Raw genomic sequence first — 14,710 nt, 5'->3', positions numbered from 1 at the left:
GGCGGTGCCTCTCATAGTCCAAACAATGCAGAAGCTTGAGGAAAACCTCAGCAGTTGAAACCGTGATGCAGTTCAGCGAAGAAGTAGTTCCTGTCCTCGTAAAATCAGTGAAATTCTCACGGATGACCTCACTGAGTAAGTTGTGAAGCTTGTTGACTTGATCAGAATGATCAGCCAGCATGCATGTTCTAATACACTCATTTGTCAATGATGTGAAGAGCTGCGAAGTGGAAGAACAGGCCATTAGTCATAGTCTGTTCACTTAGTAGCACAAGTTGTTTGTGGATGCAAGAGTGTGGCCAAAGTCAAGAAAAACTTCTATACGAATCGCTTACTTATGTGGAATTTACAAATAAAAAGTAGTGGTATATTATTTGTAAATTGTAGGCTACACATGTATCTAAAATTTACTGCACACACGTGTGTATCTTGGGTGGTTGGGTTAGTGTGTACTTGAGAATGTCAGGAAGATTTATTTTGGATTTTGGAGGGTGTGAGATTTGTGGGGGTGGTTTTGTGTATGTGAAAATGTGTTTATATGAATTCTTAGTTTGGAATTTGATATGTATTTAATTGGCGAGAATCTAATATGTATTCACACGTGTGGGTTGGTGGTGTCTGTCTGGAGATTGCAGATTAAAGGTCATAACTGGGCCAGGCGCGGTGGCTCACGCCTGTAATCCCAGCACTTTGGGAGGCTGAGGTGGGCGGATCACCTGAGGTCAGAAGTTGGAGACTAGCCTGGCCAACATGGTGAAACCCCATCTCTACTAAAAATAGAAAAATTAGCTGGGTGTGGTGGCGCATGCCCAGCTACTTGGGAGGCTGAGGCAGAAGAATCACTTGAACCCAAGAGGCGGAGGTTGCAGTGAGCCCAGATCGTGCCACTGCACTCCAGCCTGGGCGACAGAGCGAGACTCCATTCCCCGCCCCCAAAAAAAGAGGGTCATAACTGTTTTTGTGAGAGTATGTAGGAGTGAGAGTTTATATTTGGAGGATATGAGATGTAAGATATGTATACCAGAAGAATTGGGGTTAGATACTTGTGATTTGGGTTGTGAAGATGTATTTTCCACATGTTTTCTCAGATGAATGTTGGGGATTTGTATTTGTCTAATGTTTGGCAGATTTGGAAGAATTATCTTGTGCACATGGGCAATAATAAAGTGCTTGTGTCTATTTTTGTGGATGTACACTCTGGTTTACGTATTTGGGAAATGTAGGAAGACCAGAGTGTACGTTTTGTGGATGTACACTCTGGTTTATGTATTTGGGAAATGTAGGAAGTACTCAGGACATGTTGCATGGTGATTTGTGTTTCTTTTTATGATTTTCAGGGGGTGTGTATGGCTATTTCAATGTGTGAGGGCAGATCCATGTCTACTGGGGGACTGGTAAAATGAATGTGTGCAGTTGTGAGGTGGATTTTGTATGATTCTGTGTCTTGGAAGATGGAGTTATTTCTGTGTGAGCATTTGGAAGTATGATTACATATGTGCCGGTATTGTGGAACTGTATGTGTATTTGAGGATATGAGGTGGCATGTTTGCATATTTGTGGCGTGTTAGTTAATCATGGGTATATTTAGGGCATGTAGAGAACTACATGTGTATTGAGTTTGTGTGTGTGTTCAAGGGCATGGCAGTTTAGATGAATGCTTTGTGGAGCTATGTGCTTGTATTTTTCAGTAAGTGGTTATTAGGGTTGTATATTCTGGGAATTTAGTATGTGTGTGTCTGATAGAGGGATGGGGTTCTCTTTTTATACAGGAGAGTGAGAGAGTTGAATTTATATCTATTAGAGGTGTGTGATATGGTTATTGTTTAGTACTTGGCAATGTGGGAGCTGGTTCATACTAAATTGGGATAATTTGGGGTTGGGAAGTGTTTTTATGGGTATTCATAAATGATATGCTGGAGATATTTCTGTGCATCTTGGGTGTGTAAACTGGTTTGTGTGTATATTTATCAGCAGATAGATGAATTATCTAAGTTTATTTATAGAATATGGGATTGTTAGTATTTAAAGTGTATTTCTTTGGAGAATGCTAGGGTGTTGGTACATGTGTTTGAGCATGTTTGGGGGGATGAAGTGAGGAGGTTGTATTCCGGAGATGTAGCATATTGATTGGATAGTGTTTTGGGGGATTTACACATTCAGGGATTGGGGATATTTGCGTGAGTGTGTATGTGCCCACGAGTATATGAAAGTTGTGTGTGTATATGAGAGTTTTATTGGTGTTTTTGTGGGGTTTTTTGGTGTTGTATGGGTTTTATCTGGGAGGGTGGGGTGTGTATTCATGGGTAGTTTGTGAGTGTGTATATGAGGGGTTTTGGGTATATTCAGACTTAGTGGTCCTCTGTGTCTGTTGTGAAATGTAATACTCGCAGAATTTGGTGTTGCCACTCGTATGTGTGTTCTCAGTGTTTGTGAGGTGGACTTATATGTATTTGATAAAACTAGTTTGTGGTTCTGTGTGTATTTGAGTTTATGGGGCTTCTGTATTTTGTACTGTGGGAGATGTGGGAGGTTCAGTGCATGTATTTGGAAACAGAGAGGCTGTGTAGGTTGTGTTTGCATTCAAGAATCATGGATTTCTGTATTTTAGTGCTGTGGGATTGTATGTGATTCTTTTTCTGGGTGATACCTGACACAAGTGTTGTATACCTTGTGATTTTTTTTAGAGCGTATGCTTACAGGATTTTCATTATGTACATTATGTACTGTTAACAAATATACTGAAAAGGATTTTCTTAAAAAAAAAAAACAAAAGAAAAAAATAGAAATTTGATTCCAGTGAGCTGTTTGTAAATCAAGGAGTCCCAGCCTTCAGTGCAAAGCAAAGGTACACTCTGAAAGAACAAAGAGAGGTATTATCTTTTATAGAGAAAGTTCGTCCTCAGATTCCCAATCTGGTTCACTCTGCAAATGAGGGATACAAGTTGTTTATTTCTGATTGGCTGATGTGAGTCACAATCTTATTTCTTAAGTCCATATGATGAAATGGCACCCCTTGATTCAGGTGGCATAAACAGCAACAGACAGCTGTGAAAGTCCCAAAGTGGCACAAGTACATGGTTTTTGCAGGAAGCAGGGTACATGTGTGAGACCTGCAGTTAGCAAATGGCTGCTTGGCTCCATTTTGAGTTTAGGCCCAGTTAGCCACTCATGATCCATCTTGAAGGATTAGTCCTTTCAGGGTTCACAGTATATATGGGTACTGTGTTCATTGTACATATTTGTATTTGGGCACATATATATGTACATACATGGTTTTAGCAGTGATGTGAGCATTTGGGGCGAGTAGAGTTTTGTCTACAAATTTGCGTAGTTATTGGGCAGTCCATCTACTGTACCATGTAGTTAGGGTACAGGTACAGGTAGCAGTTGTGTTGTTGGTGGGCTGGTTCAGGTTCTTGACTTTGCTGCACAAAAGAAGTCTTACTTTGAGAGCGAGTCCAACATAAAAGTAAGCAAGAGAGGTTACTGCAAAGCGAACGTACACTCTGACAGCCGATCACAGTGTGCTGCTCAAAGGTGAGACAGCATTGACTGATGCTGGGGAAACCTCCTTTATGGGAGCCTTACATGACTATTCATGAAGGGGTGGGAAGGGATGTCACTGTTAAACACGCTCTGGGTGGTTCTCTGGACGCGCATGCGTTATTGCTGCACACGCTAGTGCCTATATCACGTGAATCATTAACATGTTAAATCTCTACCCAAGGGTGTGTTTTTCACTGTTATAATGAGCATCGGTCAAGCCAGGGACACTAATCATGGGTTTTCACACTTGTGCGAATTTGGGGATTTTCCTTCTTCTTTTCCACCTCCTTACTGCAGGACCTCCTTGTGCACTGTCAGATGGTTTGTTCTCTTCATCTGTTTAGTAAGTTTGTTCTTCTTTAATGGAGGCTATGACCACCCTATCCTATCTTAGTTGTGTGTGTCTGTTCAGGATACATGAGGAGGTTGTGTTCCAGAAGTACGTAGTTTGGTGGTTTTGTTTGTATATTTGGGGTGAGGGTTGAGGGTCCTACTCAGGGTGCAGGTAGATTGTGTACACGTATTCCTATGAAAGGACGTGGCTGTGCTGGAGCTGGCTTTTGCTAGCTTGGGGTAGCCACTGGGCATGGCACATCTCTTTTCAGCTCTGTGTTCAGTGGCATTAGGTTGGTAGTTTAAAATTAGTCATGCTGAGATATTTACACCACATAAGCATCACAAATCTAGGCTTTCCGATTTCCCCCTGAGAGCATTTTATTAAGCAGTTAGCAACACACCACTGGGGTGTGTGTGTGTGTTTAGGATCTGTAAGCAGATGTTTGTATGAAGCAAGAATCTTGAGGCTTTAATGGGTGTGTATACTGGGGATTCTGTGTGTATTGTAGTGATGCAGAATGACCCACCCTGGTCACCCAGCAGGGTGGGTCATTCTGCATTGCTGTGTTACTCCTAAATAATTGGTTAATTCTTTAGGGCCAAAGAATCCTTATATATGCTGGTTTCTGGCTCTTCCTCCTGCAGATGGATGCAGGGGTACCTGCACCTTAGGCAGGTGGTTGCTCCTTCAGTATCTGTGTGTTCCTAGCATCTGGATCCTCAGATGGGTGGGCCTGGTAGACAGAACACTGTGCAGAGCAGAACTTTCCCAGATATTGTCCATGTGATGGGCACAGTCAGAAAGATGTGGGGTTTCCAGGGCAGGAGGTCAGATGTGCCATGTCTTCTCTCAGTGCTGATGTCCCTGCTGATTCCTCTGGGGCATGGCGAGTGACGAGGACACCCTCTAACATAGGTTCCACAAGATGAAAGCCTGCAGAACCTGTGCCTGCACTGCCATCTGCCCCCTGGGTGGGGATACTGTTGGGTGTCAGGCTGAGAGCTGGGCCACCAGTTCTCAACCAACCTGTCCCCATGGAAACCTGAGGCTTCGGGGCTAAGGCAGGACCTCCAGCAGGTACCCAATGTTGAGAATACGTGTTGGTTTCTGTGTTAGGAGTTTTGTCTCAGTGGAGTCATGGTAAAAAGAGGGAATCCAAGGCATGTGACATTTTCTTCTTTCTCTGGTGAAGTGAGGAATGAATGTTGACCATTTCTTTCTGAAGTTCCCTACAGAAAACGTATACTCAGCCTGAGGAGCCCAAGGTGACTCCTTATCTGCTCTTGGAGAAGGTGTCATCTAGAGTCTTGACAAGGAGTCTTCAGGCACAAGGACCTGAATCTGATTTCTCGTGGAAGGCATTGGGCAGAGCTTGACAGTCCTACCTAGAACTGGGCTATAATTCTAGGGATAAAGTGGAGGAGCAACAAGTGGTGGGGAGCACACCTTTAGAACCTGGGCCTGGAGTGGGCAGGCCAAGGAAGCCTGAGTTTACATGGGCTTAGGTCCTGGGGCAGAAGCCAGTCACAGAGCCTGGGCAGCCAGATTCACTCCAGCCTGGGTTGTGGGTGAGGGTGAGCCTCCTCTTGTGCTCCTGTCTGGGGCACTCCTGAGCTGCAGGCAGAGGTCTTCGTTGCAACTCGGCAGGGATGTACAGCCGGGCCTGGTGCTAAGGAGTGAAGAGGGTAGAGTCAAGGAGAGGAGGCTCTGATCTGTGTCCCTTCAGCAATCTGGAGCATGATGTTAGATCCTGTTAGCGCAGCCTCCCACTCACATCTCCTGGATCTTCTGTCACCGGGAGGCTCAGGACCCCAAGAGAGAATGGATTCGGTTCCTCCTGACGTGTTCATCTGGTTCTGGGTCCCCACTCTCTGAGCACACTGGGTGCTGGCCCTGCAGATGTGGGAGAAGCCTGGCAGGGCTGGGGTCAGTGAAGTGGCACAGGCAGAGCTGGGCAGGTTCTGTCCTGAGGAGTACTGGGAGCTGGGGTCTGGAGACACAGGGAAGCCCCCCTGAGAAAATGTGGCTCTAATGTTTCTGAGAACCCTGTGGATGGGTTCTCCTTTCTTTCCAAAGGCTCAGGATGCCCCTGGAGTGGCAACCACGTCTCAGCTTCTTCTTTCTTTTCTTTTCCTTTTTTTTTTCTGAGACAGAGTCTCCCTCGTTGCCCGGGCTGGAGTGCAGTGGCATGATCTCGGCTCACTGCGACCTCCTGGGTTCTAAGCAATTCTCCTGCCTCAGCCTCCAGAGTAGCTGGGATTACAGGCATGCACCACCATGCCCAGCTAATTTTGTATTTTTGGTAAAGACAGGGTTTTGCCATGTTGGCCAGGCTGGTCTCAAACTCCTGACCTCAGGTGATCCACCTGCCTCGGTCTCCCAAAGTGCTGGGATTAGAGGCGTGAGCCACTACGCCTGGCCAGCTTCATGTTTCTGAATGGGCGACCCAACCTTCCGTATTTTCTTTATTGCACATGGGGCCACAAGCCCAGCAGAGGGGACCACAAGCCCAGCAGAGGGAGCCACGTGATGGAAGTGTCCACCTGCTGACCCCACAGCCACCAGCTCCTCCCTCAGACTCACCCAAGGATTTGTGGGCCTTGCTCCTTACCGGGAGTTGCCTTCTGGCCTTTTCTTCCTCATGGTGAATCCTCCTGCCAATAAAATGTGCCAACATCACTTCCTTTAATGTTCTAATAGCCTCTTTCCTGTGGTACAAATGGATTCCTGGTGGCTCTCGCTGCCCCCTCATGTCCTACCCTAACATAATGAGGGTATGTTGTACTAGTTGTGTTGTGTTTCATTGGCAGAATGGAGCTCTGTCTGCTTTTATAATATATGTCTTAAATAAAAATGCACTGCATTGTATACCGGGTAGATCTTCTTGGATTTCTTTGTTTTGAAATAGGAAGTCATGGATCCTGAGTTTCAGGGCAGAAGTACATGTGTCTCTTGGTCTTGAATCAGCACAGAAAATCTCCCTTGCAGGTTGCATGAATGAAAATTGCTGGATTCGCTGAGGTCAGCCTGAGCCATTTGTTCTGGGCTCAATATTTTTGAAGAGTGTATGTCATGAAACATATCCTGCACCCACCCCCTTCTCTGTATGAGCAGAAGATTTCCTGAACTGTGTGCTGAGTGGCCCCTCTGTGCAGCTCCTTAGAAGCCCCTGACTGTTCTGTTTCCCAGGAGCTTATAGGAAAAAGGATCTGTTCCCATCTGAGTCCTCACTGGGCCCTGGTGCTCTATAGTGACACAGTAGTGAGTCCGAGGACACTCAGAAGTAAACAGTGAGGCCACTGAGGAACTGCCCCTTTAAAGGAGGCTGTTCTGATGCCCACTGCAGGAGTCTGGGATCAAAGGAAGGAGACTCAGCAGGCAAGACCAGGGAAGGCAGAATGGGCCAGCCAGGCGAACACTAGGAACAGAGCAGAGAGAGCTGGGGGTCGGGAATGGAGTAGGAGGCAGGCTTTGATTGCACAGAGAGGTGGAGGGGGCATGTCAGGGCATGTGAAGTCCCCCTACCCACAACACAAGAGTCCCCAGCCTCTCCTTCGTTTCCCAGACTCGTTTCCTGGGGCTGTAAGTAGGGAACACTGGGGGAATGTCAGCTTGGGGCTCAGTGGTCTAGGTCCTTCTTGCAGATCAAACCTTTATTCAAGCATCCTTTGAGTAATAAGTATATCCATGGTGTCTGCAGGTTAGAATTGGGATATTTAAGGAGCCCAGTGCCTTCTCTTGGGAGTCACCCCAGGTTCCTAAAGAGAGGTGGAGGCAGATGTAGCTGGAGGTATCCCAGGAGGGTCAAGCCTAGGCCCAGCATGGGAAGCAGGCAGTGGGAGATGTGGTGTTCTCCCAGCAAGGAGATAGCTGCTGTGCTGACAGTGGACACTGGAAAGGGCTGTGGTTGGGTGATCCTCCCCCATGAGGACCCCTTACTGTTGGGGAGCCTCATTGCCAGAAGATGTAACTGAAATGTCACTTCCCTTGTGAAATGTCTTCTCTGCACTCAGCACTCCCCCAGTGGCAGGGAAGTTTCTCAAGGGGCAACCATGGTCAGGTCAAGGGTACAGGCTCTGGAACCAGACTGCTGGCTCAAATCCCAGAAGCCCCAGTGTATACCTGACCTTTGTGACCTTGGGCAAGTATTTTAACCTCTCTGAGCCTCAACTTACTTATCTGTAAAATGGAGATAATAGTGCTAACTCCACAGGGTTATAAAGCTTGGCATTCATACATGTAAAGTGCTTGGAGCAGTGAATGCTATACTGTAGGTGCATATGGCATAACTGTTAGCTAATGTGATTACTAGTCCATACGGAACATAACTTCCCATTTCGCTAGTATAGGCCCCCTCTCATCCACACTCAGAGCCTCCTCTTCGGATGGCCCCAGGGGAACACGGGCTCCTTACTCTTCCCCCTAAATCCCCAACTTGAACCTCTGTCTCACAGCAAAATTAATGCTGGAAACCTCTGCACCTATAGGACTGAAACCTCAGACACAGGGAGCTGGCCTATTCACCTTAGAATCCTCTGGGGCACCCACTACAGTGTCTGCACCAAGGAGTCAAAAAGAACCAGGGAACAGACTGGAGCAGAAGGACCACCCAGCAGAGCCAAGCCAAATCACTGACCCTCAGAGACCTGATGTGAATGCTTATGGTTTCAGTCCACTGGATTCTGCAGTAATCTGCCGATCTGCAATATTACCACAGTAAATAATGGATAGATCTGAAAATGAACGTGTACCTCATGCCAAAATTGCAGATACCCCGTGAGCAGGAAACCTCAGCAGTAGAAACAATTTTATATGAGGGAATGTACTCTCTCCTTTGCATTTTCCCTCAAATCTGTATTTTTAGTCCCTCACTTGTCTCTACAGAGACAAGTGAGTTGCTTAATCTAATTGCTGACTGAACATCTCCAGGAAACTGTGTGTATGTGTTTATATTCATAGTATATGTATTTGTTATCTGTTTACTTCCATGGAATGTAGTCTCCCTAAGAGAGTAGTCATGATTGTATTTGTTGATGCTTAATAGGTTGTATTTGTTGATGCTTAACAAGTAATCATTGAATGGGCTGGGCGCGGTGGCTCACGCCTGTAATCCCAGCACTTTGGGAGGCTGAGGCAGGCAGATCATGAGATCGGGAGATCGAGACCATCCTGGCCAACATGGTGACCTGTCTCTACTAAAAATACAAGAAAATTAGCTGGGTGTGGTGGAGTGTGCCTGTAATCCCAGCTACTCTGGAGGCTGACGCCGGAGAATCACTTGAACCTGAGAGGTGGAGGTTGCAGTGAGCCAAGATTACGCCATTGCACTCTAGCCTGGTGACAGAGCGAGACTCTTATCTCGCTCTTATTTATTATAAAATAAAATAATCATTGAATGAAGGAATCAAAGAATGTGGTCCCAGGTTGGGCACCCTTAGTTCAGTCCCTGAGAGTTTATGAGTATAATGTTTTGCCTTTTAACATAAGTGAAAAAAGGGAGCATAGTTGCATTGAAGGAGAAGTTAAACTATGACTCGGGCCCCCAAGCAGTCTCACCTGACCCCATATGCTGCTGTGGGACTAAAATGTCTCAATAGAACTGTCCTTAGTCAGCCGCTTTACACCTGCTTCGATTAGCCACTGGATATGAAGCTTCCCCAGAAAGAGGAGAGAACTCAGCATGGGTGTTCTCCATAGCTGAAGCAACCCTGGGAGGGCCTGAGTCTATCTTCCAACAGCATTCCCAACAATTGGTGAAACAAGTCATTCATCAAGGAGGGATCTAGGTGGCTGATGCCCGCATCCACCGCAGTCTGCGTCTGTTCAGCTTGAATCCATTTCTTCATTTGTAGTCTGAGGGTGGAAAACAAATGCATGTGTCTGTGTGTTCAGGACTGTAGGAGGTGGAGGTCTGTATGTTTAGGGTAGTGTGTCTGTGCATACAAAGTTGGACTTTGTATGTATGAATTTAGGGAGTGTGAGTGGCTGTGTATATATTATGGGGTAAAGCCACCACATATGTTTGTGGTAGAGTTGGAGTTTTGTGTATAATGTGAGGATTCATTTGGATTATATGTGTTCTAAACTGTGGGTAGTTTATGTGGATATTCAGAGTATGTGTAGGGAGCATGTATATGTATTTGAAGGAGGGTAAGGTTATGTGAAGTATGTGTTGAATTCTGGTGGGATGAGGGATGTGTGAATTCATAGCTTGTGCAGGTTTTGTGCAGCTGGCCTGAGAAGGCTGGAGTGTCTAATATATGCATTTGGAGATTGGGAGTTGGTGTGTCTGTGCATTTATTTGGATCATGGAAGGTTGTAGATGTGTATTTCTAACTGTAGATATTGAGGATGCATATTTGGGGAGTTTTGAGAGGATGTGTGTGTGTACATGTGCGTGCGCACGTGTGTGTATGTGTGCACGTGCAGTGTGGTGTTTCTCTATGTTTTGGTGGGTCATCCATCAGAATATCCCAGATTATCTGATGTAACAAACAAATAATTCTGCATCTCACTGACTTCCAACAACATAGGTTTCTCATGTATGTTACGTGTCCTCCATTGGTTGGCTTTGATCAGTTACTGGTCCTCTGCCTTGGATCCAGATGGATGGAGCAGCCTCATTTGGGACAGAACTAGAAGGATTTCTTCTGCTCAGAGTCATACATGGCATTTCTGCTCACATTTCATTTGCCATAACAAGTCATGTGGCCTTACTTGAGTTAAATAGACTAGGGATGTATAATCTCTCAGAGACACCACAGAGAAAGACCATGAATTCTCTTCATAGTGATACATCTGCCCTATTGTGTTCAGAACATGTTCCATTGCTGTGTTTATATTTCACTAAGGAGTATGGGGAGTTGATGAGGGAGGGTGTTTAGGTGTGTGAAGGCTGCTGTGTGACAAGGGAGGCATTGGCTGGTGTGGGATGTTTTTATACTAACACATTTTGGGGATTTGTATCTGTTTTGGGTATTTGTATTCTGTGTCATGTGTATCTGTTATACATCTAAGATATATATTTATGTAGGTAGGTTAAGTATTCAGTGGTGTTGGAAATATGTTTTTAGGGGAATATAGGTGAGTTTTTAGTATATTACAGAAGCATAGTGGGTTTTGGGTTTATTCTCAGGGTACTGGATAGTTATATGTTCTTATTTGAATGTTGTGTGTGTATGTGTGTGTGTGTGTGTATTTGTGTGCTGGGGGTGGTTCTGTGTATTTTGACGGTACTGTGAGATATTGTGAATGTGTGTACATACATTTGAAAAGGAAGGTAATGTTCTATGTTTGAATGCTTTGTGTGTTGGATTTGTGTGTATTCAGAGTAGAGGAGTTTTATCTATGCTCACGGTGTCTAGATGAGAATTTAGGTGTACATTTTTGGTGTGAAGAATTTGGAGGCAAGAGATGGCTGGGTGTATTTGGGTGTTATAACTATATGTATATAACCTGAGGATATGGACAGAATATTTAGAGCTTTCAAGATGGAGGCTTGTGTATGTTTGTATTTGGGAGTACACGGCCATGTGCGTATTTGGATCTGTGAGTATATTGTGGGTGTGTTATGCAGGCATCTGCATGTTTGAGTTTGTGTAATCTGAAGAGTGTGAATTTATTCAGGAAATGTGGTGGCTGTGTGTCCATTGTAGAGCTGTGAGTGTGTGGTCTGTGCTTCTACCAGGGGAATATAGGATAATTTCCTCTTTTTTTTCTATTTTTATAACATTTTATGTAACTCATAAACAGTTTGTATCAAAATTCACACAAAGTTGCTAGAGAGCATACGATTTCCAAAAATGTCCTGGGTTTTTAATTACATTAAGGTTTTCTAAGGATGCACTCAAATCAATGGTAAAATGCAGACAATATGTGATATTTCATTATTTTTAGCAAAACTATTCTCACTACTTTGTCTCCTCACAGTATTAACTCTGATACCCACTTTGTACAGGATTTGCTAGTACTAGGATGTCACAAAACCATTAAGCTTGGATCTACAGAGGCAAATATTTCCAAACAGCAGTAATAGCCCCTTGGCCCCCACCCCCACTTCATATATCCATACAGTCTGTCTGCACAGTCAGGCAGGGCGCAAGCTCACGACCTCCACTTGGGAGTCTCAAGATCCCCTTTTGATTGGGCAAGAAGCAAACATTTGGGGGGGAATGTTGGAAACTGAGGCCATCTTTACAGGAACCCATGTGGTCAGGCCAGCAACTACCAATTAAACGGCCAGTCCGCTCACCACTAAGTAGATCCCACTGGTTGATGATTGCTACTGATGTGGTCCTCCCTCTCCAACAACAAACATAAAAGAAAAGGAAGGTTTGGAGCCAACAATGAAGGGGGAGGGGCGCACTAGTACAAATGACACCAGACACGACTTTATTCCCTGTCAAACATTTGTTGTCATGTAGACACAGCCAAGGTGAACTGAAGCAGGGTGTGAACACTCTGTACATTCATGACTATCTTCATTCTTTAAAACCTTACTAACAGGGAAACCAATGAACTTACCACCTACTGTGACTTACTAGTTCACTCAACATCAAAACGTGTCTGTGCTAATTTTTTAGTCTGGGATACAAGAGAAAAAAAAAAAAATCCACAAAACAAACAAGTAAAAACCAAAGAATTTAGATGGGGGAAGGAAAGGGATTGCCAGCAGATTTCATGGAACACATTAAATTTTGAAAAATCAGTATTTTGTAGTTCTATTGCTTTGTGCAAAAAGTTTAAAATAAAAAAAATGCCCACTGGAGCTACCCGTATGGATGGAGAAGTGAGGACATGATATAGACAGGGCACAGGACCTGCAAGCGTTTCCTGACGACAGTCCAGAGGAACAGGAATAGTTCCCAGGATGTGTCAATTTCTCTTCACAGAAAGGGGCTGTAAGATTTGGGGGGAAAAAGCCCTACACGTGAAGGATGTTAAGAAAATCATTGAAATATGGTTTCCAAAAACTGAGCATGCTCTAAGTTACAAACAGACATACTTAATTCCGAGAACTTGTTGAACTTCTCTGACATGGGTAGATGGGAATTTCAAAACAGTTACTAATAAATGATTGTGCTTCTAAAGTTGCAGGGTCAACATTTCATCCTCTAGAAAGCAGGGCAATTCATGGCTTGGAGTCTTCTTGTTTACATCCTAGAAACCAGAACAAATTTCATGGGACCCCTCACCGCCAGCAACCAGCAGGGAAGGTGGAGAGAGGGCCACAGCTGTCTTTGGTAGGGCGCCTGTGTGTGCCTGCCGTGTGCATGTGCTGGAGAGACTAAGCATAGAGAAGGGCCTAAGCGATGAGGGAAAGTGAGTCTCTTGGCTGCTCCAGTCCCTTCTTTCCAGGCACAAAGAAGTTGAACTTGTTTTTCATGTAGGCCCCGTTCATCTCACTTCAGCTTTTAGTAAGAGTGTGTATGTGCATGAGTAGCTGTGTGTGACAGAGTAAGTCCCTGTGCCTTTCTAGATTTCAGTAATTCAGGTTTGCGGTTTCAAGAGAAATAATCTGTAAATGACACAAGAACAAATTTATAAGTTAGATTAGCAACTTTACGTTGCTTAAAATCTGATGTTATATTTTTAAAAATGCCCCTGGGTACAGGCAAAATTATATGGCCACTGGAACTGAAGTCCTTACCAGCTGTATGAGGAATATTCAGATTGTTTCTGTTATCTCTGCATTTTAAAGTAGCAAAATACTAAGCCATTAGGTTATTGAACCTGTAATATTCCCACAGGGGTTTTATGTCTACCCCATGTGATTCAGTTAATTTTCCTGGACTCTGGTTAGACTGCTTCCTTTCCCTCTTAGGCATTTGGACCCCAAAGGTAGGTAGGTAAAAGTGTCATTTTTAAAGATTTTACCTGTTGGGGAATTTCCTGGTTGGTGCTCCTGGAAAGCGTGCAGCTGGCCTGCAAGAGTCTGACATTTCCAGTCAGTGAGGAGAGAAGACTTGTATCTCCCAAAGCCAAGGGGTGGCCAGGTGTAGGATAGCAGGACTTTCTAGGGGGTCCAAGGGGAAAGTTCTGAGTGGACTCTGGGAAGGGACATGGGTGCCCTATCTGAGATGACCTGTATCCTTCCAATGCCTGGTATCCCCAAGAGGGGCCCAGACATGGGCCCACGCTGGGGAACGAGGATGTGGTGCTGCCTGGAGGAGCTAACACTGGGGTTTGTGGAAGTCACTACACAGCTCCCAGAACCCAGAATCTCCAACAAGCAGCCATGTGTGGAGAGAGAATGGGGACAGTGGTAGGACACAGCTCAAATGAAGACACTGCAGACATGTTTCCATGGCTTTCTACATTCATATCATTATTATCGAGTGTTCTCCTCTACAGAGTGAGCACCACATTTTACCCACATGCCTGACGGACCGGCCAAGCTGGATGGAAGCCTTCCGAGGCACCGGAGCAGAAGGGAAATCTTACACATGGCCGCAAAGGACTTCACACTATTCCATCCCCTCTACTGCCATCCAAGAGGCCTCTTGACTCTTCCAGAATCAGATGTAAAAGACAAGATTGGTGAAAATCAGTATCCATGCCACCTGAAGCTATGATTAGCCATTGTACACGAACATGGCACTTTTATTTATTTATTTATTTGTTATTTTGAGATGGAGTTTTGCTCTTGTTGCCCAGGCTGGAGTGCAGTGGCGCTACGTCGGCTCACTGCAACCTCTGCCTTCCGAGTTCAAGTGATTCTCCTGTCAGCCTCCCGAGTAGGTGGGATTACAGGCACCTGCCACCACACCCGGCTAATTTTTGCTTTTTTTTTTTTTTTTTTAGTAGAAATGAGGTTTCACCATGTTA

This window comes from Theropithecus gelada, chromosome 9 (genome assembly GCF_003255815.1).
Source record: "Theropithecus gelada isolate Dixy chromosome 9, Tgel_1.0, whole genome shotgun sequence".
Classification (NCBI taxonomy): domain Eukaryota; kingdom Metazoa; phylum Chordata; class Mammalia; order Primates; family Cercopithecidae; genus Theropithecus; species Theropithecus gelada.
This window is presented reverse-complemented; position numbering follows the sequence as displayed.